The 25,334-nt window shown below is 47.2% G+C and overlaps 1 protein-coding gene across 1 annotated transcript in view; it reads right to left on the reverse strand.

Annotated features, from left to right (window-relative positions):
- The window catches only part of LOC144149114 (uncharacterized), a 38,000-nt gene extending 23,861 nt beyond the window's left edge, over positions 1-14,139 (reverse strand). Inside the window, exon 1 of the mRNA XM_077680654.1 lies at positions 13,722-14,139. The gene's annotated coding sequence lies outside the window, so the exon portion shown is untranslated. The remainder of the gene's footprint in view (positions 1-13,721) is intronic.
- Between the last annotated feature and the right edge of the window lie 11,195 nt (positions 14,140-25,334).

Genomic DNA, 25,334 nt, shown 5'->3' on the forward strand with positions numbered 1-25,334 from the left:
ACCAACTGAGAACGATTCAGAACGATTCAGAAAGAACGAGACAATACGCTACATTCATTTCTTCGTTAACCAGCTTAATTCTGACTTCCGCCTCTACAACTCTGACAAAACTTTCTTCTTTTTAATACGTAATGGCTCAGTAAATTTACCAGACCTCTTCACCCAACGCACGAGGTTACCGTGCACCGCCTTCTTTGTCCACATATCTCATGCAAAGATCTTAGGTTTAAAGGTCTTGTTCATGATAATTACCGGATCAGAGTTAATCACGTTATTCCGGGAGCGGCACCTTTACGGAACACAGGACGCATGTGAAAGAGCAAACCAGACTGCACGTCTTAAGGCGGCACTGAGCACAAGCGGTAAAGGTCGCAGCAGCGGACAAAGCTGCAGCACACACATATACTCTCAAACTCACGACCACACCGCTGTAATGTGAACATTTTGGGAAACCAATTAACCTCGACGCTCATAAAGTTGTAGAGGTCAAGCCTTGAAGGCAAGGTGAACCTGGGGGTCTGGGAGGGGAAGACTATACTGGTCTACGAGCACAGAAAAAGGAAGGAAAGAAAGGGTGAGAGACGCGAATATTCGTGGCATCGGAATTCCACGAAGGACGATGCGGCTGATCGAACTGCGAGCGCTGGAAGCAGCGACTGCACCCCCAGCGTTTACGAGGGTGTCCTGTTCGTGTCCAGCGGCGCGGGATGTACAATTTTCCCGTTGCGAACACTAATTTATGCGTCGTTAACAAGCTCGTTCGGCTAATATCTCATCTCGCAGTTGGTCTTTTACGACCTCCGCGGCATGCGCAGTACTCCCAGGCCGCGCTCATGGTAGCCAGACTGAACACACCACCGTTGAGAGGTAAACAATGGCAGCCGTTGTCTCGCCTCCTTTGCCGGCTGCGCCCGGAGGCCACCAGGGTTATTAAAATAGCGCGCCTCTACACTGCCGGAACCGGAGAAAAAATAAGCCGTGTAGTTCAGCTATTGTATGTACGCGCGTTGTCTCCTGCGAACGCTACGTGCAGACTCCTCTCGTGTACAGCTCGTGCGGAGTTCCAACAGAAGTACGACGCTGTCTACCACGCTGTCGTACACGTGGACAGTGCATGTGCTGAAGCCAACGAGATGCGCTCGCTGGCTGGGGTTTGCTTTCTCATTGCACGGCCGAGGCAATTTGAAAAGGTAATGAAGCGGCGGATGAGAGGCTGACCTCCAGGCGATATTCATTTCGGCGCGACGGCCCAGAGAGAAGTCGCCGCGGTACCGTATGAGCTGATTTACGGTCCTGCTTATGTAGTGGTGGCGGCGCTCCTTTCGTTTCCTTTTTCTTTCTTTTTATCTGTCACAATTGCGGTGGTTGGAAAATTTTTGATTTCGCCGTGGCCCTTGTTTCGTACTGAGATTTGCAGTTCCCCGCTCCATCCGTCTATCGTTCGTTTCGAAAGTGGCTTCCTGAACAGGTGGAAACGAAAGCTGCCGCTCTCAGTGGGTTTCTAAAGTACAAGTATCCTCGGCATAGGGGGCCGCATGTAAAGTCGTCGTTCCGCAATAATGGCTCAGCATTACTGCTTCTAACTCGAAGTCCCAGGTTTGATTACTAACGTCATGAATTGCCGTATATCTCTGGGAGCTGACAGCGCTAACGAGAGTGCATCCGGGTGGAATGTGTATTTACATACCCGTGCCGCGAGTACGAGAAGAAATGTGAGCGAATTCGGCACGACCAGCAAAGCTAATGGAGCTCGAACTAGCAAGTGTCTTCTATCATGTGCAACTATATACAAAATATCTACGTTTTATTCCAAAAACACAGTGGTCTAAAGGTAGCCATATTGCATCGCTCCTGGGATACGGATTCATTTAAACAACCGTGACGGCTGGTCTCTGGAGGAAAAGCCAACGCATCCCGCTTTAAAGGTAAGCCAATATGGAACCGACTAAAGGTACTTATCAGGACAAAAAAATAGGGATCGGGTAATCCCATAAAAAAACCGTATCGATAAGCGTCGTTTTCATGCATTAGAGGCAATATCACCGCCCAATACAATTTCGCGCAGTATTACTTGCGTATTCAGATAACGATTGATTGGTGAAATGGGATTGGTGTGGTTGTGAAACCACAAGCTCCACTGGTGGAACCGACCTGTACGAGAAAGTTTCAGGTCATAGTAAAGGGATAAACGCGGATACACAGCGCGAGCGGGCATCGCAGCACCGAAAACCTCCATCTTGAAGCCTAGGAGACTCGGTAGACGGCTTCTCTGCCTGGTTTCTGCTTGCCGTCATTGTCCCCCGGGGGAGCTTATGGTTGCAGTGTGCCGCTGAATTGGCGTTTACAACATATCAGACCTGTTTGCAGCGGACTGATACAGTCACTGTTCAAGAACAGTCACAAAAAAATGCAAAAGAAGAGAGTACGTCCCAACAATAAAAGGGACTTGATTTCGTTCGTTTCGGTTTCCTTCAAGTACATTTTGTTGCAGATAATTCCACGGTGAAGGTGAAATCGACGGAAGGCGACTGCACCCTTTCGGACCTCGAGGCTCACTTTTACAGAAGGATAAGGTGGACCGAATCGAAGGCGGCTACTCAAGACCGGCCGTTCAACTTAATTCAACGCAATATTACATCTCCAGATCTTGCAGCTGCACTCGAGGTCTATCCTCGGTACGTCATGGCTAAAAGGAATTCACCGCAGTCATCAATGCATAACGAATAATACATTATACGTACGTGACATAATTGGAACACGGAGTATTTCCCAAGAAAATCGATCGTCACATCACGAATGAACATTGGAACGGTGAGGCGGACGACAAGAAATACGTTGGGTATATTCATTTCCGTATGCAATGTTACCTGCGCTCAATAGTATGAAGCGACATCCTTGCCAATCAGTACTTATAGCACAAATGAAGTAACATCTGTGTTGGAGCGCCAATTAAAGGAACCATCCTAAACTCATGCCTCGCTCCGTTCGTCGGAGGCTCCCAGGTAATTTCGCCATGGCACTCAAAAAAGCTGTAGCTGGAGCTATAGCTTCTTGAAGGCAAAAATAACGGTCATTCGGTTACAAACGTTGTTGTTTCATTCCTTCATCTTGGCTAAATTTCCCTATTGGTCAGTAGGTGAGTTAGGGCGTTCTGGTCCGGAAAGGAACCAAATACTTTGCAGGATCATGGGTTGAAATCTACTGCGCCGCAAGAGAATACACATTAGGCGAATTCGCACGTTATTGTGAAGAGAAGCCCTCGCTGTGAAATCAAACTGAAACCAAGAGAGATAGAAAGAGAGAGAAAGAGAGAGAGAAACTGTAACGAAGACCAACGAGGTTAGCCAGGCCGTCGCGCTGGCTTGCAACGCTAGATGATAGAAGAAAAAGGGAAAGATAGCAAAAAACAAAAACAGAAAGAAAACAAAAAAACTATAACAATGAAAAGATGTCATTTGATGCGCCCAAAATTTTCAACCAGCAAACTCTGCCCAGCTCTGTGCTCCGAAGAAACTCCAAGAGAGGTTTAATTGCAGGTGCAGCCTCACTGAGACCCGACCAAGGTCCCAAAACCGCCCTCAGTTCACGTCCCTCACCAAGCTTCTTGCACAAAGATAATATTAGTTTCGGTCTGTGAACAGTGCACTTTGTGCACAGGCATGTAACATGATGAATGTCTTCTTGTAAGCAACATTTGGAAAAAGCAGGTGAAGATGCTTGCCGGATTTTGTATAGGTTAGCAGGGCGTAATATGCAGTATGTCAAATCCGCATCGCCTGCTCTGCTCAACGTACCCCGCCGGCCTTACACATCGCGTTTCCACTCCGTTCGCGCTGTTATTACTCCAACCCGCGCGGTGCATTCATGCAAAGTGCCACGCCTTCCTGTCTCATTTTTTCGCTCTCCGCAACCACACTCCAAAAGTCGCAACGCATCGGTGCCCCAAAACGATTAAATGCGGTATTTGTTTGCGCCGTCCACCGCGGCCGCGGTGTGTTATTGAGCGCGAAAAGCGGTATACGACGACGATCGGAAGGTAAATCCCAAGTTTTGTTTCCGCGCACATTCTTTCTGCACCAAGCTAGACCTAGCAAACCCGGCCCCGTCGGCCTCGCTAAGCCGAAATCTAGGCATCGCCGCTGAGCACGCGCGAACGCTTGGCCGAATTGGCATGACGGCGGCTTCCGAAGGCTTTGGGCTGAAACGACCACAGACGGGGAGATTTATGGAACACCTAACCCACTTGCCTTCACTTGACGTTCTTTTTCATTTCGTTCTCGCGTTCGCTCAGTTGGACAGGGGTCGTCGGGCAAGTTCCTACGGCGTGCGTAATAGAAGAGAAGAAATGATTGACTACCAGTCGCGCACACATCGCCGCGCCGCGTTACTCGGCCCGAGACGACTGCGAAGGACGACATACTTCTTCCGAGATATAGCTGTGCAGTCTTGGCACGCATCGGTTGCACAGGCTCCATCTTCCAGCGCACGAACTCCGCGATAACATCATGAGCACCTTAGGCTGCCTGCGCCGCGCTTTGCACGGCCATACATGCTACCCGTACCTGCCTGCTCCTCCGCTCGAAACGATGAATATCGTGTTGCAGAGTACGTACTACGTAGCGTATGCTTGCAGCTGGGCGAGTAGGAAGCCGCTGCCGTGCGGTTAGCCCATTCTCGCTTCTGCTTGATTGAGCGACACTCGTTATTTACTGGCCGTGTGAAGGCCGATGGCTGGACGAAAGGTTGGCTTGAGCACTCGAGTGTGGCATTAAGAACCCACATCGTTGAACGGGCAAAGACGACAGACGTGGCTCAACATATGTTCTGTTGCTGGAAGGTCGATACAAACGGGTAGAAAAATGGTTGCCAAGCGGGTGATTCCTACTGACTTAAAAAAAGAACAAACTTCCCGAGGACGCTTATGTCGACTCACGTGTTTGAATACGAAAGCATAGTAGCACTTCGAGGTGTTCGGAAGGTTTGTTTGCTGTTTTATTACCCGAATTTGGTGGTAGCAGCAGCCACAGCCGCAATGGACGTCAAAAGAGGAGCATGAACGCGTAATCATGTCCACATAGCCTGAGTGCGACGCTCGACGCGGCGAGTGAAGAATCATCCTAACGTACCGTCTACACCTAACGTCAGGCCGACACACACCCCAACCTCCCGCTTCACCGCCCGCAGTTCGGCTGGCCAATGTGCAACTTTGACGCTATTGCCAGCAATTTTCTCTCAGTTTTATTTATTTTTTTAGGCACGGCGCTTGCATCAAGCCACGTGAGGCCTTGCACCGGACGGGATTTTTTCTCACCAGCGGACGCCGCCGCATTTGATCGCCCTAAGCCACCTGATATTTCGCATACAGTCCGTCAGCTCAGCTGGGACAATGCTTGTATGCGAAACAAGCCTTTGCGGACAGGTCGTGGGACTATAAATTAGCAAGGGCTTTGACCTGCTACTAAACGTCGAAGGAAGGCGTTTTATATTTGGCCGGAACAAAGTCGTTATAGCAACCATGGTGGCTCAGTTGCTCAAGCGATGTGCTTCCGCGCCGAAGAACGTGGTTTAGATCTTGAGGCGAAAAAGGCCAACCTACGGGTGAAGACATTTAGGCGCATGTTGAAAATCATAGCCCGAGAGCACCTTCGCATGTTAAACCACAACTTCAAGATAAAACACATTGTTGTAAAAATTATCAAAAAAGGTGGGCTATCCTGCGCGGTGTGAACTACATGATAATAAAATAAAACGAAAGAACAAGTTCTGAACTCACATTGGCAAGCACGCGCTTTATACGTTAGGGCATTGAAAAACATTAAAAGTGACATATAGCGGAAATTTTGTTTCATTAACAGAAATATGCTCTCTTGCCTTCGGAGGGCGGCCGCAATGTAAGTATTTGCTGGGCATTAACCAAAGTAAAGGCTCCAGCGGTCATGAAGAGGAGCACGTGTTATTTTTTAGGATGTCCCCTTTCACGCCCCCTATTGCGACGGAAACGTCGCGATTTTGTTGTAAAGAATTCCAGGAGGAGTAATACCTGGTCTTATCTACGGCTGCGCAAGTACAGGCTAATAGAATGCGTTGGTTGTGCATGTACGGATCTATATCTAGCTGGCTAGATATTAGGCACCGATGATGCGCACCGTCGTGAACAACTGCTATAGTGTGGCCGTTCCAGCTTTCGACACGCGTCTAAATCGATTTTGTCTTAATGGCACACCATTATCGTTCAACAACACCATGGAAATAGAACCAGAATGTCTGGATGGTTTAGCAATATTACCGCGATTGAGCAGCTAAACAACATAAAAACTTCCCAAGCTGCAAACCAAGAGCTGTACATAGTTTCGGTTTCCTTGCATCTACTGAATACAATCCCCTTAGAGGTGGCAAGACTTTAGATATGTCTTAGGTCGTGCAAATTTGTTTTTCTGCCCCTTGATGCACTTCAGACATGTGATCACCAAAGATTTAGTGCGAAACCAAACGATAACGCGGCGCACGTAAGTCCTCCACGTTATTTGAAATATTTTTACTCTATCCTTGGTTGCCCCAACCGATATCGAGTACTTAATTTACGCCCGTCTTGGGAGCCAACGTGCAAAATCAAAGTGACTGCATATTGCTTGCACAGCCTCTTATTGCTGAAAGCACAGTTCCCTCTTATCGTGTGGTTGAACAATGCAGGTCGATATCATCAATGCGACGGATGAGCCCAACCAAATCCGTAGAAGGTATACGCAGTGTCATTATCTCATTTCCTCTGTACACTTGGCGGGAGATACGCCTTGTGTTGTGGCTACTACGACGGCTCCCCGCTGGTGCACGGATTCACTTCGTTTCAACTGACCTTGCAATTCTTCTCTCCGCATCAGGGCATAAAACGAGGTTTTGAATAAAGTTACCGAGCGCCAATTAAGCCTATACATCTCGGCAACGTGTTAGTGAGTTGTAACACTCTATCGGATACGCGCTATCACGCAAGGCATACCTGGGTTCCCACATGTAAACGCACGCACATTACCGTTGAAAGGCATCTGTGCCAATGTGCATGGTAAGTAATGCACTTTTGTGAACGAGGCGGAACACATAAAGCGGAAGCATTGCATTCGTCCAATGTGTATGCGAAGCAATGCTAGTTTTGTAAACGAGGCGTTACCCCAAAATCGACAATATGGTAGCTGTGGCAATGTGCACGCTAAGCAGTGCTACTTTTGTGAACGGGGCAGTACATATAAAGCGATAAACTGGCATCTTTGCCAATGTGCATGCTAAGCAGTTTCAATTTCGTGAACGAGGCAACACACTTAAACCGGAAATATGGCATCTGTGCCAACGTGCATGCTAAGCAGTGCTACTTTTTAATGGGCAGTACACATAAAGCGAAAATATGGCATCTGGTCTACGTGCATGCTAAGCAGTATTAGTTTTGAGCACGAGGCAGCACATATTAGACGAAAATATGGCATCTGTGCCAATGTGCAGGCTTATCAGCGCTACTTTTGTTTACCAGGCAGTATACATAAAGCAAAAATGCGGCATCTTTGGCTGGCAATGTGCATGTTAACCAGTGCAACGTTTGTGAACAAGGCAGTATATATAAAGCAAAAATATGGTATCTGTGCTATTGTGCATGCAAAACAGTGCTAAATTTGTGACCGAGGCATTACTAAGGAAGCGATGTGCATGCCAAGCAGTGCTAGTTTTTTGAACTAAGCAGGACACATCAAGCGATGATAAGCACTAAAGCTTCTTCTTGAAGCAGAATGCCTAGTAAGCCCAATGACAGGCTGCCGCTTTGACTGAAGTAAGCATTGCCAATGTATAAAATGTTACATTTGAACATGCAATTCAAACACACGCTATATGAGTCGTCTCTATTATCACGCACGGAATATATGGCGTGCTGAAATGTCTCGTTACTTTAGCTTGTAAGCCTTTTTCATTCTTTAAACCTTGGCGCGATTAAAATGCGGACTGTGTTCCGCATACGGCGTTGTATAATCCTGCCGACTGCGCCAATGTTAAAAAATATGAGCAGGCAGAACAAGAAATTTGCATACGCACAGATAGTCAATAACAATAAAAATACAGACAAAGGGGCACATTGTCAGACCCAAAAATATTTCGACCTTTTCTTTTCTATTCCATATAAATACACACAAATGCCCCATTCCCGAAGGAACTTCCGGACGATGAAAACGGGGTATACGATCAAGACGTGGTGTCACCTTTTTTTATTTTCCCGCAAAAGAAATACACAGAAACACAAAGTCTACATCGGTTGGCACATGGCAGACGATTTGTTGCATGCCAGGAGATAATTACTGCCGAGTTTATATATTGTTTCAACTACTCCTTATACTTCATTCGGGCTCAAGAATTTCAATAGATCTTCGAAGAAACGTATAGCCGGGTCGAGAACATTGCCGGACTTTATACTGGTCTTCCGATGCTTGCCGTGGACAAAATTACACATACACACACACATTCTCAATTCTACGCACAAACGCTATTACAGTTGTCTAAGGGCGATAAGCAACAAGGCGCACGTGTTGCAACTTCGCACGGTGCGGCCAACTGCCTCCAATGAGTTCAAGGGGAATCAAGTCGGTCATCAAGCGCTTTAACAACCTAATAATTCGTGTTATGGGTATTTAAGGAGGTCTTCGTTGCATAACTTTGAATTCCTCTTTAGCAGCGCGCGTGCTGACCAAATTATACACAGCAGAAGAAAGCGCAAGCGCTGGCGTCCAGTGCCCTGTTTAGCAACCATAAAATGCCAACTATACGCTGCTTGTTCAGGTGATTAGGTAATCAGGGCTTTTGGAATGGCTATTATGTTATTTAAATGCAAAAAAAAAATGTTGGCATGCTTGTGGGAGAAGTATCGCGTTACACCCATCAGAAAGAGTTGTCTGGTTTAACATTCGCGGATCATTAACAATAACATCTGCGATTGCGTATAGCGGTCGGCGGCACTCGGAAGTCGATCAGAGAAAGCCCGACCGACGGACGTTACATACATTCAAAGGGATCGCAAAAACTTCTACCCTCACCAGGGCCCGCTTGCTCGAAGCCAAATAAGACAGTCTTGCTCGAAGCCAAATAAGACAGTCTTATTCGCAGTCTAATCTTATTGGCAGTCTTATTCGGTGTCTTATCTTCCCTAGGCTATAAGACGCTTTCTGAAAACTTATAAGACAGCGAATAAGACTCTAAATAAGAACGCAATAAGATTGTGAATAAGTCTGCTCCGAGCAGTCTTATTCACAGTCTTATGCTGACGTGGTCGGTCATTTCATCATAAAGATCGACCTCCATACCGTGAAAAACGAGTGCAGTAGCCGTAGAAGTGGAGAACGATACCGAGCGGCGACGGCCGTTAGACCGTCTGCTTGGAACAAATAAATGCCTGTTCCGAGAAGATCGACGCCGTTGGAAACGCCGTCGGGAGAGAGGGTGGAAAGGGGGAGACAACGCCGGCGCCAGAAGCCGCGAGGCCTACCTACTTTGATGTGGCACCGATGGCTGCAGCCAACCACCGTTTTCAACTTTCGCTGTGCGCTATGGGCGTGTGCTTGTTTTTCCCGGGTAGCGCAGCTTTTTTTCTTCCTCACGTGGACAGGAATAATAGTCTGCGCACCGATATTAGTCCCGAGCAGGCATCGGGCAGCCAAGCGCGCGGTGTGAATGTGTGATCGTCTGCTACGTCGGCTGTCGCCGCAGTAGCTACGAAAAGGCGGCACGGAAAGGACGGAACAAATGTATTTTTCTATAAAATCATACCCATTAACTCACAAACAACAAATAGACGTTCACAATAAAACTGCAATGTGACAACAAAATTACACACAGGAGCAAAACGCTAGCCGCCAGTAGTACTTCTGCCCGTGAGCGTCAAATAAAATCGCGTTTTCAACGAGAAGCTGCGCAGACTTCGCGTCTTTCCATCCTTCTCTTCCAAAGTAGCGGTTACGAAGCTTGATTGTTTGGGTTTGTACTTCGATTGCGCATTCTGCTTGAGCAATTAGGATCCGGAGGCGGCACGTAAAAGCAGCATGCATAATATCAACATTCGGCTATATTCTACAGCGCGATTGTTCACAGCTGCAGCCCTCGCTAGGCGTGCTGCCGGCTAGGCAGCGGGTTGTTGCGATCGTATCGCCGTTTCAGGCGGCGTGAGGCGCTGGAGTGCTCGTTGCATCCGAGTCTACGACGATCAATCCGAAGTCAATTCGGAACTTTCTAATTTACAGTGAGATGAAAAGCACGACTCGTGTTGCGACAACGTGAGACAACGTCGTTGCTTTTTGCGTCAACCCAGTGGGTTTCTCGGGCCCACGCTTCGAGCAGACGATCTTTGTTTGTGACTTCGTTTCGCGGCCGGGCGACCGAGGCCCGGCCGCGTGAGTTGGCCTACCAAGGATGGCGGATCATTGTAACGTATCTGTCACAAGGCCCAAATACGCCGTCTGATGGTCAGCATTTCTTGAATTTATCCAATAATGGTTCAAAATAAACGCTTGCTCAACGCCGGCGGCGGCAGCACGCAGTTTTGCTGCGTATTTCCCGCTTTTCCCTAGGGGCGTCTCTCGTGCTCATCTAGGTACCCGCAGTCCCTATTGTCTGCAATAAGACAGCTCTGTAGCCTGGCCCGAGTGCTTTCGAGCAAGCGCACTAGTCCGAATCTTATTCGCGGTCTTATTGAAGTCCGTGAATAAGACTAGACTGCGAATAAGACTGCCAATAAGAACGTGTGTTCGTGCAAGCGGGCCCAGGATTTCGTTGGGAGCAGGCGTCCGTTTCTTTTCTTTTTGCACTACATTATTTAAGAGCCTCAGTTTGTTTTCAATCCCATTTTTTACCAAGTCAGTCAACTGGGACCAATGCGAAGCAGACCGGCTTTCCCCACAGTTACATTCAAAGATGTGACCCTTTGTTGGATCGGTCGCCGATGTTAATGATGAAAGAGATGGTCAGCTGGCTGGCTCGTTCACCGACGGCACGTGGCAAACGATGAGCTACTTCAAGCAAACGCAAAATGTACTATATGTACACTTTATTTACACTATGTATGTACACCCGCCCAATTTTTTACCAATGTCACAGGAGCGTCGACCGTTCCCTCGATCAGCGCCGTATGATGGAGCGATACGACAAATTCGGCGAAAGCAATCGCATGCGCATTAAGCAAAGGCCGCTGCTATCGTCTTCTGCTGGGCTGTTTCAAGAGCAGACAACCACCCCCGATTTTTTTATTCGCTCATCACACTGCCCTCCAACCCGCCGTTAACGGGGCGAAGAGGTCAAGTGAAAGCGAGTGGTAACAGCAGTATGGTGTGGCTGTCGGCTCTTGGAACAGCCTAGCAGACGAGGGCAGCAGCGGCCTTTGCTTAGTGCGCATGCGGTTACTCTCGCCGAGATTGTCGTATCACCCCATCATACGGCGATGATCGACAGAACGGTCGATGCTCCCGTGATATTGGTAAAAAATTGGGCGGGTGTACAACTCTTTAGGCTCAGGACCGTATACAAGAGGTCCGACAAGGCCCACGTCGAGCGGGGCTCTCCACTTTCTTCTCTCTCCTCATCCTCTCAATGTCCCTCTCAAAACATCAAACTCCTAGGTTTTACCACCAAAACCCCGCCCACAAAAGGAACGTCACCATTTGAGTGAGGACGGCTCATTGATTAGCCCACTAGGCCACTGATTGGCCCCCGTAACAAACAATGTGTGGTTTCAAAATAGTTACGTGACCCACGTCTCTCACTCTCATACAGAAACCATAGAGTATTCAGCAAAACACAAATATAACAGATGAAAATCACCCAACTAAAAGCAAACCTGGCGCTGGCCATCGGTTGTCGGGCGGCTCGTCTTAAATAAAGTACTGTCCATACCGTGCGCGCCTACAGCTGTGCTCCACGCAGCGAAAATTCCTTTCCTTTGTAAACACGTGGAGCGCCCAACAAAGCCCGGTCGCCTAATCATTGCCGCATCCCAGCTGCGGAGTCGTCAGGGTCAGACGTGTGACGAACGGAAACCTCACCCAGTAGCTTTCAACAGTGCAACCGCCGTAGACAGAACGTCTTGTGCCCTCTTCCTATACCTTCGACCCCTTGACTGACCTCCAGCTCCTGTTCATTTCGGCAATTCTCGTGGCGGTAATCACGGCCATTTAAAATATCAACGGCCCCCCTCCGCCGGTCTCCCAAATGAACGCAAAGAAATCCCCCTTCGCAAGCTAACATGGCTGTCAACTATTATGCGATGACCGAAGAGTTTGTATACGCGTCGTCTCCGCGCCCGCTCATCGGGTGAAAACAATAGCGCGGCGAACAAGAAATGACTGCGGCTTAACTCAGCTAACCTTGGATATGCAAAGCGAAAGCTTGGCTTAGTCTGGTTGAGTCTTCGTTTCGCTTTGTTAAACCTTTTAGCTGTATTGCCGACCACGGCTCAAACCCGTTTGGTTCCGTGCAACGCTCACAGAAGGAGACCGGGCGGCGGCGTTCATTCATGGCGAACGCACCGTTCCTCTTCGTCGGGCGCGAGACGAGCCCCGTTGCCCGTAACGACCCAGCGCCGCATGCATGAGAGGTGGTTGGCTGCCTCGGCCGCAGCGGCGGTTTTCCCGCTGTGGGCGCCCGCAGGCGCTAACAGCGGGCCCGGCGAATCAGGCGGTGCGCTTCTAGGGGTGTGTCGCAGGGGGTGTGTCTCAGGTCGAAAGGTCATTTGCGCACCCTCCACGAAATCGCTGGACGAAAGTAGTAAAGCTGTGCTTTAAAAAGAAGCTTAAAAAGTTTCTCCCCACGCTCCTCGCGCCCAAGTCAGCTCGGCGGGCGTCAAAAGAAACACCATACAGGTAAACAAGCTAACCCAGCGAAAGATATGCCCAGCCAGGCAGTTTTAATTAATAAGTGACGGTTTTAATTAATACGTGAGGGGCCCGAACTTAACACCCACTTTTCTCCTCCGGGTGGGATGATCCAAGAACGATGGTAATAAGCGCGTTCATGCCAGCGGCGAATGATGCACACACACACTTTGCCCGACAGCGAACAGCCGCAGGCTGTGGCAAAAATGTAGCCAACATTCTTTCATTTGTTTTAGTTAGGCAATAATATAACGCCATACACTTTAAAAGACATCAAAAAGAGAAATTGTGCTATGCAATCGGTTTAACACTTTCAGGCACCCCGTAGAGCCAATGTTGTTTGTGGTTGCAACTAACTGCTCTTGGCCTACGAAAAGTACAGCCCCGCATTCACACAGCTAAGAAAAACACCAGAGTCAAATAGTGCCATGCATCTTATTTAAAACAAGAGATTTACGAAGGGTCATCTCTGCATATACATTGATTTGAACTAAAAGAAATGTACTTTTGCTATTCTTCTATAACCTACGCGTTAATCGAACAGCATTTCGCTGTTAAAATTTCCGCCATTTATATTTTGTTCAAATATTAAGTGAGCATTCAAGACACACGATGTAATACCAGTAGATGCCAATGTAAGAAAGACCCGTATATTTTTATTCAAACCATAATAACCTATGCGGTAAAACGTCAAAATAACAGCTAACAATAAGTGAGCGGTGTCTGTCGGACGTGTTTCTATTATTTCGACGGGCACCGTAATTATTTTTCTAACTGCGGGAGTAGCCTGTTTTAACTTTAAACATTTTTACCTCCAAAAATCAACCGTGCACTTACCAGCCACCCAGCTGTTGTACTGCCACAACGGCGGAGGCTGACGAGCGCCTCCGCCGTCCCCAGTTGCCCCAAATTCCTGCTTTATACCAGGCCGCCAAGTCCTTCTTCACCGCTTGACACAGCAGCCTCCTCCAGCACATCCACCAAAACCACCGTGACTTGTATTTTTTATCTTCTAAGCGGCAAAGTCTTCCTGTTCACAACTCCTTGACGTGCGCCGATTATATCCGTACGAAGGCGCTGTTGGAGGAAGCAGCCAGTCTGTGCAGCGACTCCGCGCGTGGGCTTCAAACGAGCGTTTCCGCGTTTGGGACGTCCGAAGAAGCGAAGCCAGCGCTCGGCCACGCTCGTAGTGGCGGTGTGGCGTAACGACACGCGCACACAGCCCTTCTGAGGCAACCACGCGGCGGCGACCGCAACACGTCTGCGCGGCGGAAGGCCGTGTCGCCTGCCTCGCTTCTTTTAAAGGGCGGGCGCGAGCCAATGGACGCCCGCCGTACCACCCACGTCATCAGAAGGGGCGGGGCGGCTGAAGGGGGGACGGAAGAAGGGGGGGGGGCTGAACCAAGGGAAGGGGGGACGATGATCGAAGATAAAGGCAAAACAAGGAAAGAAGAATACGGGGCGCTTTTAGGTTTGTTGCTTGTCTTTCGCGATCGTTTTCTTTCTCAGCTTTTCAATATCTTCCCTTTCCTTATTGACCCTGCCGCCGCCGTCGGCTTCGCAAACGATGACAGGTTGGGAGCTGTAATTTCTTTTTGTTTCCCTTGTCACCCTGGTTCTCTTCGCGTCTTGCCCTTTCCAGGGAGGCTAGCGTAACGTCCAGGTGAGTTCAGTCGAGTGGCGCGCTCCGCTTTGGACGGATGCCGCGTGCGGACACACGGACGTAGGATCATAAGACGGTTGCTGCGCGAGGTGGAGGTCGAATTGACGCTGCTGAATTATACTGCGAAAGTTTTAGTTCGGGTAACGGCACTTCTTTTACAGCAGAGGTGCATCGGCTAGGACGGTATGATTTTTTTTTTTTTGTCGGCGAACAAAAAACTTCTCGTGTACGAAATATCCCGTTTGAATTGTACTAATGCTGAGGGAAGGTCACACAGGTTATTAGGAGTCCCGAACGAATTGGCACCTATGAGACCGACGAAGGGAACACAGAAGGTAATCTGATCGACAGGACACTGCGCGGAAGCGACCAGAAAAAGGAGCAGACGGTGTAACACACTCCACAGAGAAGCGTCAGTGACTGCAGTGCGGATACATGCTAGCCAAACAAGAAGTGGTTTATCCAAATTGCTTTGAAGAGTTCGAACTACCGTACGATGATTCGTATCAACCAACCACTGTGCATAGGTCATTATAGACTTGATTTTCCAAAACAACTCCCTGAAACATTGTAATATCGTAGTAAATGATGTTGATCTGCGTTGGTGCCTGATGGTGGCGGCACTTGACGACACGACGACGATGGTTGATGGAGGGTTTTTCAAAAACTGTATATTTACACAGAAGATATATACAGAATACTGACAAACTGAAGATAGAGTTAACAAAGTAAGAAATAAAATGGGGTTCTAGGTCAGCTACAACTTTGTGCACGCGGCACCCCCGTCAGCGACGGACCCTGACCTAAGACTTCTTAACCCAAGTGGTGAGATCCTCCCTAGCCTGACCTGGCTAGCCCGGCAATACGCCGGCCGTGCATAGCACATTAAAACCTTGAGGATTCGACCCCGAGACCTCGTGTCTCGTGGTTTTAATGGGTTACTTAGGCTCCACCCCCGATACACGGGCCAATCAGTATCTCCTGGACACCTGATAGGATGGATTAGTAAATCCGGGCCTAAACCACGGTGGGCAACGCCCCCCGCAACCCTCCAACGCTGGTCACTCTCTCCCACCAGAAAAACAAGGAAGAGATCAAAAGTAAACCAAACAAACACAACCACTCAAAAACCCGAGGAAACACGTGCATGCGCCCGGGGCAAGCTTTTACGCACGCGGCTTGCATCGCCCGTTCCCACGAGACCGGAGAGCTCTGAAGCCAGCTGAAGCCCATAACGCCCATCTTAACAAAAGGCGGCGAGCCTCCAAGATTGCCCGCTTTGGCAGACGATGCCCCGTTAATTGGACCGCGCGGCCAGAACCAACGCGTAGGAAACACGGGATGCGGCGGCGACCGCCGCAGGCGTCGCGATTCCCCCGCATTCTCCTTGGGCCGCCGCGCGAACCTCCTCGCACGCTCTCATTCCGCGCGCTCACGGGCAACAAAGGGAAAGCTATCGCCATAAATCGGCCACTGTCTAACTACAGTTGACAGCTCCAAGCTCCCCGTCTCCGGTGGCGCGACGGACCATGGTTTTACAACCCGCTAAACGAAAAACGCAGCGGACCCCAGAGCTAGCTGCCGCCAGCCCCCGGAATGCCATTTGAGCCGCCAGGCTTCCAATGTTCCCCCGCAGCTGCACCCTGCGCGCCGACCAAAACAGACCGACGACGTGGCTGCGGTCCGAGACAGTAAGTCCTCACGCGAGCGGCGCGACCCAGAGGCCGCCTGCCCTTAACAGGCTGGCTGCCATAAAGTCATTAATTCCCACTTCCCGGGCCTGCCGCTCCCTCCGCGTTCGACAGATTCCGCGTCGCTGACGCCTGGATCCCTTACAATCGTCATCTTCAAACCAGAGGAGAATTTCTATACTCGCTTTATACAGAGACACGATAATCATTCACAGCCACCAACTACTGCGCAAATACGTCTGGTACGATCCAAAAAAAAAAACTATGTAACCTGGGTTCGAATGTCCAAAACGACACTTGGATGTCTGTGCCGTACAAACTTAAGACCCGGTATGTCTCCAGGCACACCGAAATGTGATATGCCAATGTTCATACCCATTTACTTTGCATAGATAAACCGTTCGCGCGACTTCCGCAAAAATGGTTTACTCTGTTCGGGCTAGAAGAGTTTGTTATGAACTGCCACACAGGTATAAGTCACTCAACTACTAAACCATGGTCGTGTATAGATCTAACTTTGTCCATGCTTCTGTTAAATGTCGTAACCAAATCAATTAGTGTATATCACAGTGATCACAAACGCATCGGCAGTACAATTACCAAATGATTTCAATTAATGCATGTGCTCTAGGTTACCCTTGTGCGGTACGCTAGAGTTTCGCTCACCATTCGCCTTATCATACTAAAATGTTTCGTGTTTTGTTTATAATATTCTTGTTTTACGACCCTCAGCAACGAAAGAGCCCTAACTGAAAGAGCTCTCATGTTTCTCCTCTTTCATGGTTCCCTTACTACGTCGCTACCATGCCATCAAAGCTGTAGTGCCGACAGTTCCAACAATCCGCACTGCTAAGTTTTCCTGCGTTAGGTTTGTTGAATGCGCAGTTGGCGATTCTTCAATGTGCAAAACGAATCGTGACTAGAGAGCTCAACACAGACAAGGACAACAAAAGCCATAGGCGCAGCTCTGGAGGGGACAGTGGGAACAATTAGTTGCTGGAGTCTCCCAATACGATGAAATTTTTTAGTGTTGCCCTTCCCAAATCTCTGGTGGGTCGCATCCCAACCTTCCCAATGCCTGTAACGTTATTAACCTATGTTCTGTCGAACCCAATGCTGAGGGTTGATTCCAAGTCTGCTAGAAAAGAGAAAAGTGGGAGCAAATACCTGGAGCACAAGGCCTTCTACCTGGAGCGAATTTCTTGTACTTGGCGTTGCATTTTAAAGCCAGCTGCGTTAAACCAACTAGGCTCGAGAACACAGCGAAGCTTTTGTGCTGAGGTCTCGAGCATGGTTTGGTGGTTCGAGGCCGCAGAAGCACACAGTGTTTCCGGCGAGCTTCAAACCCTTGTTTCGACCGGTATACACCTTCTTCTGGCTTGCTTCCTCGGGCCATCACATAAACAAACGCTTCTGAAAGGCTGACACCGAACTCGCGAAGTTGAAATCGAACAGCGTCTGATGCATGTGAATGGGTATCCGTTAGCTTTAGCGTGATGCATCAAACAATATAGCGGGTGCATACCTCGGCTCACCGCGGTATACCACCAGCGTGCGGTATGCCAAGGAACGTGACTCGAATACCTTCTTAGCCAAAAAAACAAGAATGTAATTTTGAACGTATGCTTCAGTTGTCGCAGTTGCGGCACGTGCACCGTGGGTATATAGGCTCCGTTTCGCCGGGGCACGCGGAGGCTTGTAGTTGGCTATCAATTTGACGGCTGCCCGTTATCAGGAAACTTCGTGCCAACTTATCTTACGGGTTCAATGAGTCCGCTCTGCCATTTTGTCGCTGAGTGAACGACGGGCGAACGGGAAGAGGTAAGCAGGGGCAAAGAATATTCGATCTGAGCCCTACTGCGAGCACTTGCTTCATACATGGGCGTATTTCTTCGCCGCGAGTTACGAAAGTCACCGAAATTGACCGCCTGCCGTGGTACGAATACGTTTCTAATATATCATGCTCAATCGCTTAACTGCCTCGCGGTATTTCGCCACGCCGTGTAGGCTTGCCGGTGTAATAAAATTCCCGCTGTGAAGATGGAGGGGAGGGTGTGCTTGCGTTCGGGAAAGTCTTGTACACGCCCATTTCCTGAGTGCGCAGTGCTCGAACATTATGCATGCGCCTATACTAGCTTCTGGAACGCAGGTCTCAGTGGCATTCAGTGGCAGTGGCATTCAGTGGCATTCAGTGGCAGTATGAGCACTGTGACGCAGGGATAAATTATTTCATCTCATTTCATTTATAGACCACTGTTTTCGTAGCACATGTTCGAGACAGGGAATTATAGTCCCAATCATGAGCTGTACGAGAGAAGAAAGACTGAAAACAGATCTTACTTTATGTCCGTGATCAATGCGCGCAAAAACATATGAAGGATCGGAAATCAAGAGGGCGCGCAATCTGGCATTGTGGTAACACATTTTATGAAGCTAACAGAAACGGAAATTGTCGATGGGCAAAGAAGGGCACGCAAAATGTATTTTTCATGATTGTTAGACTGGAGACTCAGCGGGTAATTGTCTCTAATAAATCGTGTAAAGTTGTTCTGAACAAGCCCGAGAACTTTAAGTACAATTTCAGCACCTCGATCCCATATTAAAGCGAAGCTTGCTATGTCTCACTGAGGGCGGCCCGCACACGGCAGAACACTGTACAGGAAATCCAGCTTTACGCAGGCTTCTTCGTGTTATTGCGTTATCTAAAATCTACTGCATTGTTTCTTTAACCCCTCTCTGCAACACTCCAGATAAACCCTTTCACGCTTTTCTTCGCGTCTTAAAACACTGCAAAAGCTATAGTTATCGCTAGCATTGAGCGGCACTGAGTGATTTCCTCGTCACAGAAGATACGCCTTCCGTTCCCGCTTTGCTTTTGTGGCTCTCTTTTTAAAGTGGCTATCGAATGCGTTCGTTGCTGTATCTGAAGGAAAGACGGCCAATAGCCGCTGTGCACCACTGTAAAGATGTAATTCCAGTGGTGGAAGAAGACTATGACCTTAAAAAACAGAAAATATTTTGAGAAAGTTTGAAAGTTGTGTGATGGACATACAGGGGTCATTTTTGGCTGAGGTACTTTGCGACCCCCTAATCTAAGTACTCGATGTGCTGGTTGACTACGTTCTGGAAGCCTTTAAGATTTAGGAAAAGCTTGAAAGAAGGGCTGGAGCGTCCCTTTTGGGCCAATCTGCTGTGCAGGAGATTTAGCCACCGGACGTTCTAATCAATCCTTCGAATTTCCCTCTCCCATCCGCCAGGATGGTTCGGCCACTTGCGCAATGTTCTACGTGCAGGCTTCTCATCCGAGAACTGAGGTGATGAGCTTTTCTGCACAAACTTCAGTTCTAACGTCCAACTCTGGACCATGCATAAGATGATGGCATGAGGGGTTGCATGGAGTTCAGCAATGCCAGCTCCGCCCGTGATGCAGGGTCAAGGTCACCTCCACTACAACCCTTGCCGAAATTCGAGCGATGCAGAAAGCATAGCGCGCTCGATAGCCAATAGCAGCTTGACAGTGAAGGCTGCGGGACTTGATTGGTATTTTCAAATACGATAGTTTTTCTTGGAGTATTAAAGTTGAAAATTTTATTCTGTCTGCCTGTCACACGATTCAAAAACATGGCGGCCGACCGAAAAGCAGTTGCGAGAATGCCTAAACACGATGTTATATAGGTAAGGGTGCTCCAAACAACTAATACTGCCTCCATGGACTATTCAAGAAAAACAAAGAAACACTTCGGGCACAAATGAGGCAGCATTTAAGAATATGTAACCGACCGTATTGGGGTTCTTTTAAATAAAGATAAACATGACATTGCTTTTCACTATAACTAATGAAAAGCAATGCGTTGAAAAGGCGGTCGAAGTGAGGCAAGACAAATGAAACACCAAAACATAAGATATCGCATTGAAATGCTGCAAGCACGACAGAAACAAACGGTAAAAAAATGAAGCGCGCCCTTCCATAAGATGGCGCGCGATCCTTGGGAACGCGGGATGATTGAATTGAATTAAAAAAATACTCCGTTGCATTAATCATAGGAAGATCCCGAGGGGAGTTGAAGAGCGTGAGGAGTTACAGTGCAAGACGAGAGAGCAGGTTACATGGCAGGAAGGGTAGCAGAGCGTCGCCTATCCACGACATTTTCAGCGAAGCGAGCAAATGCGCTGTAAACATTTTGGGTGGGGTTATTCTAAAGCTCGCGAACCACACTACGTGGCCTTTATAACCGCCTTGTAGGCCTTTCGGAACGCTGGAAAGGTCCCGCTCTTCCCGTATTCGGGGTGAGGTTATGCGCGATCAAGCAAGGGAGCTTTGGACGCTACACGCGCTCATTCTAGAGCGCACGCCTACGTTACAGAGGCCAGTGCGGATGCTCTGCTTTCGGCGGGCGAAGTACACGGCGATTGTCTTGGAAGAGCTCGTGCCAGCCCTCCCAAGAGCGGGTTTGCCGCCAACCGGTTTGAACTACGTTACCGGCGTGTCTCGAAGATGGCGCTGAGCTCCCGACCTCGATGCTTGGAAGGGCGTTGCCCGCATCTACGCAAGGCGTAAGCTCAATGGCGTGTTTATTTCACTAAGGTGAAAACCGTACGTGCCACACTCCGGTAAAAGCCATAGGCATTGTTGTTGTTGTTGTTGTTGTTGTTGCTACTGTTGCTTTTGTTGTTGTTGTTGTTGTTTTTGTTCTTGTCGTCATTCGATCAATAAAATGGATGCCCATGTAAAGTATTAACGAATTGAAAACACGTGTGATCCCGTCGGATTTGAACCCCGGTCTTCGCATGTAGCAACCCAATGCGCTATCAACCTGCATCGGCACGTTGGACGCGGAGGAACAAAAGTGTTTATCGTTGTTCCTTTCCTCGTTACTGGTACCCACTAGGGGGATTCAATGGATGATTGAATGAATGGATGAAGGTTGATTTTCACGGACAAGTTCATGGAGGACAATAGGGAAAAGATGAAATCATGCGGCATGACGGGCCCTACAATACAGTACAGTTTGAGAGAGCAGCGCAAAGCAGTATACACTTCCATACAAAAAGAGACACAGAAATAATGTTGAAAAAAATTATCTAGTAGAATACCCAGTCACTTAGACAGGGTATCACAGAAAAAAAAACGCTGCAAAAATTAATTGTCTACTAATTCAATTGCTTATGCGGCTTTTCTTGAGTGTGAGTTTTTATAGTCAATGTTTTTGGTTTTTGGCAATCCTGCCCGACCAATTATCTCCATTTACGCTATTATAACGATTCGAAGCGCAACATTTGTGAAATCTGCATTTTTGTGCAAATACAGGGTGTTATACGGATGGCCATTTTCCGTAACTGCTCAATATTTTCCCGATTTTTCAGTTTTTCAAAATTTCGTTCCACCGGAGACCCGGGTCTCCATCCACGCTGCTAAAGCGACAATATTTGGAACTTTCGGGAAATCTTCATAATAGTGAAAATGCAGGGCTGTGCCCGGGTAGCCATTTCCGGTAACTTTTTTAAATATAATATTTATATTTTTGCAGTGCTACAAACGTTTGTTGTACCAACTCTCTAATTTACGCTAATATAAAGATTATGGGTGGAACTTCCGAAAAATCTGCATTATTGTTTAAATTCAGGTCGTTGTACGGTTTCCCATTTTCCGTATTTTACCGTATTTTTGTAATTCATTATTTTTTCAAAATTTCTTTGGACCAATTCTTCTCCCGACAAAATTTCTTTCGACCGTTTACGCTCTTATAACGACTGTAGTTGGAACTTTCTCGAATGTGCATTATTGCGGAGATGCAGGGCGTTACGCGGTCCGCCATTTTCCGGAATTTTGCGTAAAATTTATTTCTACTAATAACATTCATTTACGCTTTTATAACAATTAGAGGTGGAACTTTCGCGATATCTGCAGTACTGTGAAAGTGCCATGCGTTATACACTTTGCTATTTTCCGTCATTTTTCAATATTTTTCTTATTTTTTAATTTTTTCAAAATGTCGTTCAGCCAAATATCTTCATTTACGTTATTATAACGATTGCATTTGGAACCTTTCGGAGATCTGCATTATTGTGGAAATGCCGGGCGTTACACGGTTGGCCACTTTTCGTAATGGTTAAATATTTTTCATATTGTTTTATTTTTTCAAACTTACGTTCGATCAATTATCTTCATTTACGCCTTTATAACGATTACAGATAGAACTCTCGCGAAATCTGCAACATTGCGGAAATGCCGGGCATTGCACGTTTCGCCAGTTTGCGTATTTTTCTTGTATGTTTCTTATTTTTGAGTTTTTCAAAATTTCGTGCGATCAGTTATCTCTATTCACGCCATTATAGCGATTACAAATGGAACATCCACAATATCTGCATTTTCGTGGAAATGTACGGCGTTGCGTGGTCCTTCCTGTATGAGTACTCGGCAAAGAATGATACGCATTAAAATGAGAGGGGTGGTGCTGCAGAGGTGAAGAACAGAAAGTAATGCACTACACCTTCATATGTATTCGTTTAAAAAGCAATCCGGAAACATCATATACTGGCATTCAAAGCTAACAACAACGAATACAAGATGGAAAACAAGGAAAGAAAAATAACACACGAGTTTACATGTGGCGGCATAACACAGAATGGCAAAACGGCGGGATAGGTGCGTATGGCTAGGTGCTTTATTACGCTAGCAACTGAATACAATGTTAAATCAATTTCATTAACTAACAGGCTGTTCAGTAATTGGGAAGGTTGTAAGAAAGCATTTACATGACATAATTAGTGCGCGTGTTCGGGACATAACAATGTTGTGGTTTTCGGGTCGTCTGGCTTCGAATATTTCTTTTTAGGTTTGCTAGACTAACAATTAAAACATTCATGATCATATTTCCTGGCGGTAAATCAACGCAAGGCGGCTGGCAAAGTGGTGCTGCCCTTGGAGTACACCGAAATCACTGAACAGGGGTGCAGTGGCGGCACCATACGGGGCGTTGCAATAGAGCGAATTATTTGTTTTTTGAGGCAAGACAGGCGGATATTTGACACAGTGGTATATACCTCTAACAAGACCTCAGTAGTTAAGGAAGCTGATAAAAAAGAATTTTAAATTACTAGTTTGTGTTGACGAGGGGGATACCTAAGTAAATATAATTGTCCTGCAACCTGTGGAAGTTTACCTGTTAAAAAAGCTATGTTCGCATTCCATGATATAGCTTGGTCAAAGCAGACACCGAGGGTTTTTGCAGAAACTACCATTTATATTTGCGATGAGTTTATTTGGAGATCAAAATGGGCATTCATATATCTCCCTTTTGCTCTGAATATAATTGATTTCGTTTTGTTGCCGTTGATCTAGCCATTTTTCATGGACCGTACTTGCGTTTTATTTTTCACGAAGTTTGTAATCATGATTAAGTGTTCGGGATTGTCGGCTTTAAACAGTAATGTGGTGTTATACGTCATATAATATATTTCCGTATCATCGTCAATGTCAACAAGATCGTTTATACGCAATAGGAAGCGGGTTGCCTCCTCTGCCTTGCCACTGAGCTTGGCCAGGGTTTTGCCGTCGCAGCTCTTACTGTATAACCTATAGATATTATGAACATAGAAGGACCTAAAATACTGCCTTTGGGAAGCCAACATTTATCCGTTTGAGTTTAAAATAATTTTAGTTTATTTGGGTGAGCTGATTTCTCTGACCTAAATAATTTAATGAGCTCTTCGCTGACTCCGCAAATGCCATACTATGTCTTTTGTTAGCTAGTAATGGGTGACTGATGCTTTCAAAGGCTTTGCTGTAATATACAAAGACCCCAAGAGTAGGCAGACGTTTTTCAAAAGATTTTAGAATAAATTCTTTTTCTCCAGCAACGCGAGCCCGACAGACTTGAGTTTCCTAAAACCATATTGACTTGTTTATAATAACTCCGTATATTCAAGGAAACAATATATACCCTCAAAAAAAGCCTTTTCAAGACCTTTGAAAAATATTGTTGATATAGCAATCAGGCGATAAAGCAAAAGGCAGCTTCAGCAGGTGTGTTAAACTTGACAATTCACAGTAAACCCTTGATACCACGAGAGAGATAAGAAAGAAAGAGAGAAGGCTCTTTATTGGAAAAGCAGAGAGGTTTGCCGGCATTTACAGTCGCCTACACGCTTCTCTGCTGTGTGTTGGGGATGGGGAAGAAAAGGCCGAAGGAAGAGCTGAGCAGGAAAGAAAAAAAAAATTCGTGGACTTGGCGCGGTAACGGACTTACAACGAAATCGCCTTATTCGCATTGTCGCTTTACTCACATTTTATCATGGTCCCCACGAACATGCATAGAAAACGACTGATTTACGCTTTTAGCGAATTTCCGCTTATAACAAAGTCAGATTCTTGACTCGAGGACTTCGATACAGGGGGTTTAATATGCGCACAAGAGTGTCGTGCTTGTTATGGGCCTACTAGGAAGAGTTTTTGTTCTCTCCTGTCTATCCTCAGTGGTTAAGGTACACTGCATGTGTATCTTAACCACTGTGAGGTGTATAAAGTCATCATTAACTTCGCCATTTTTTCTGTCAAGTAGCCTTTAAAGTTTATTTTTCGCCACGCCTGGAAACGAATCTCTTGCTGTGCTTTGTGACACATGCTGGCCCTATTTAGGTACCGGGATAAACTCGCAGCCAGATGCTCCTTTATGATGTTGCGATGAAGTGGTCTACTCCACACCTTTATCGTGCGTTAAAAGATACTTCGTGTATAGACGGGCCTGTGTCTCAACGAAGGCTAAGGGAGCATGACTACAATGGGTCCAAAATTGTCAAGGATCAGTTAGGTACGCACTGTCGAGACTGCGGATGCTCGCCATGCTTTCATCAGAGCTCGATTATCTCCAGAAATGGTAATCAAACCGCAACGCAAAATCATTGGCGCGTCGGAAATAGCGTGTTTGCGAAAAATGTGTGTAGGCTAGATGTCTGTTTCACTGTCAGGTAAATAACACGAATTCTCAGAGGCGTGGTCGCGAAGAAGCAACCCCACCCATACGTGACGTGTTCTGGCGTGGCGTGTCTCTACAGCGTTTGTAACCATGAAGTTTGTGTTTTGTGTTTTATTGCTAT

This window comes from Haemaphysalis longicornis, unplaced genomic scaffold (assembly GCF_048455015.1).
Source record: "Haemaphysalis longicornis isolate Haplotype H1 unplaced genomic scaffold, Haemaphysalis longicornis Haplotype H1 scaffold_8, whole genome shotgun sequence".
NCBI lineage: Eukaryota > Metazoa > Arthropoda > Arachnida > Ixodida > Ixodidae > Haemaphysalis > Haemaphysalis longicornis.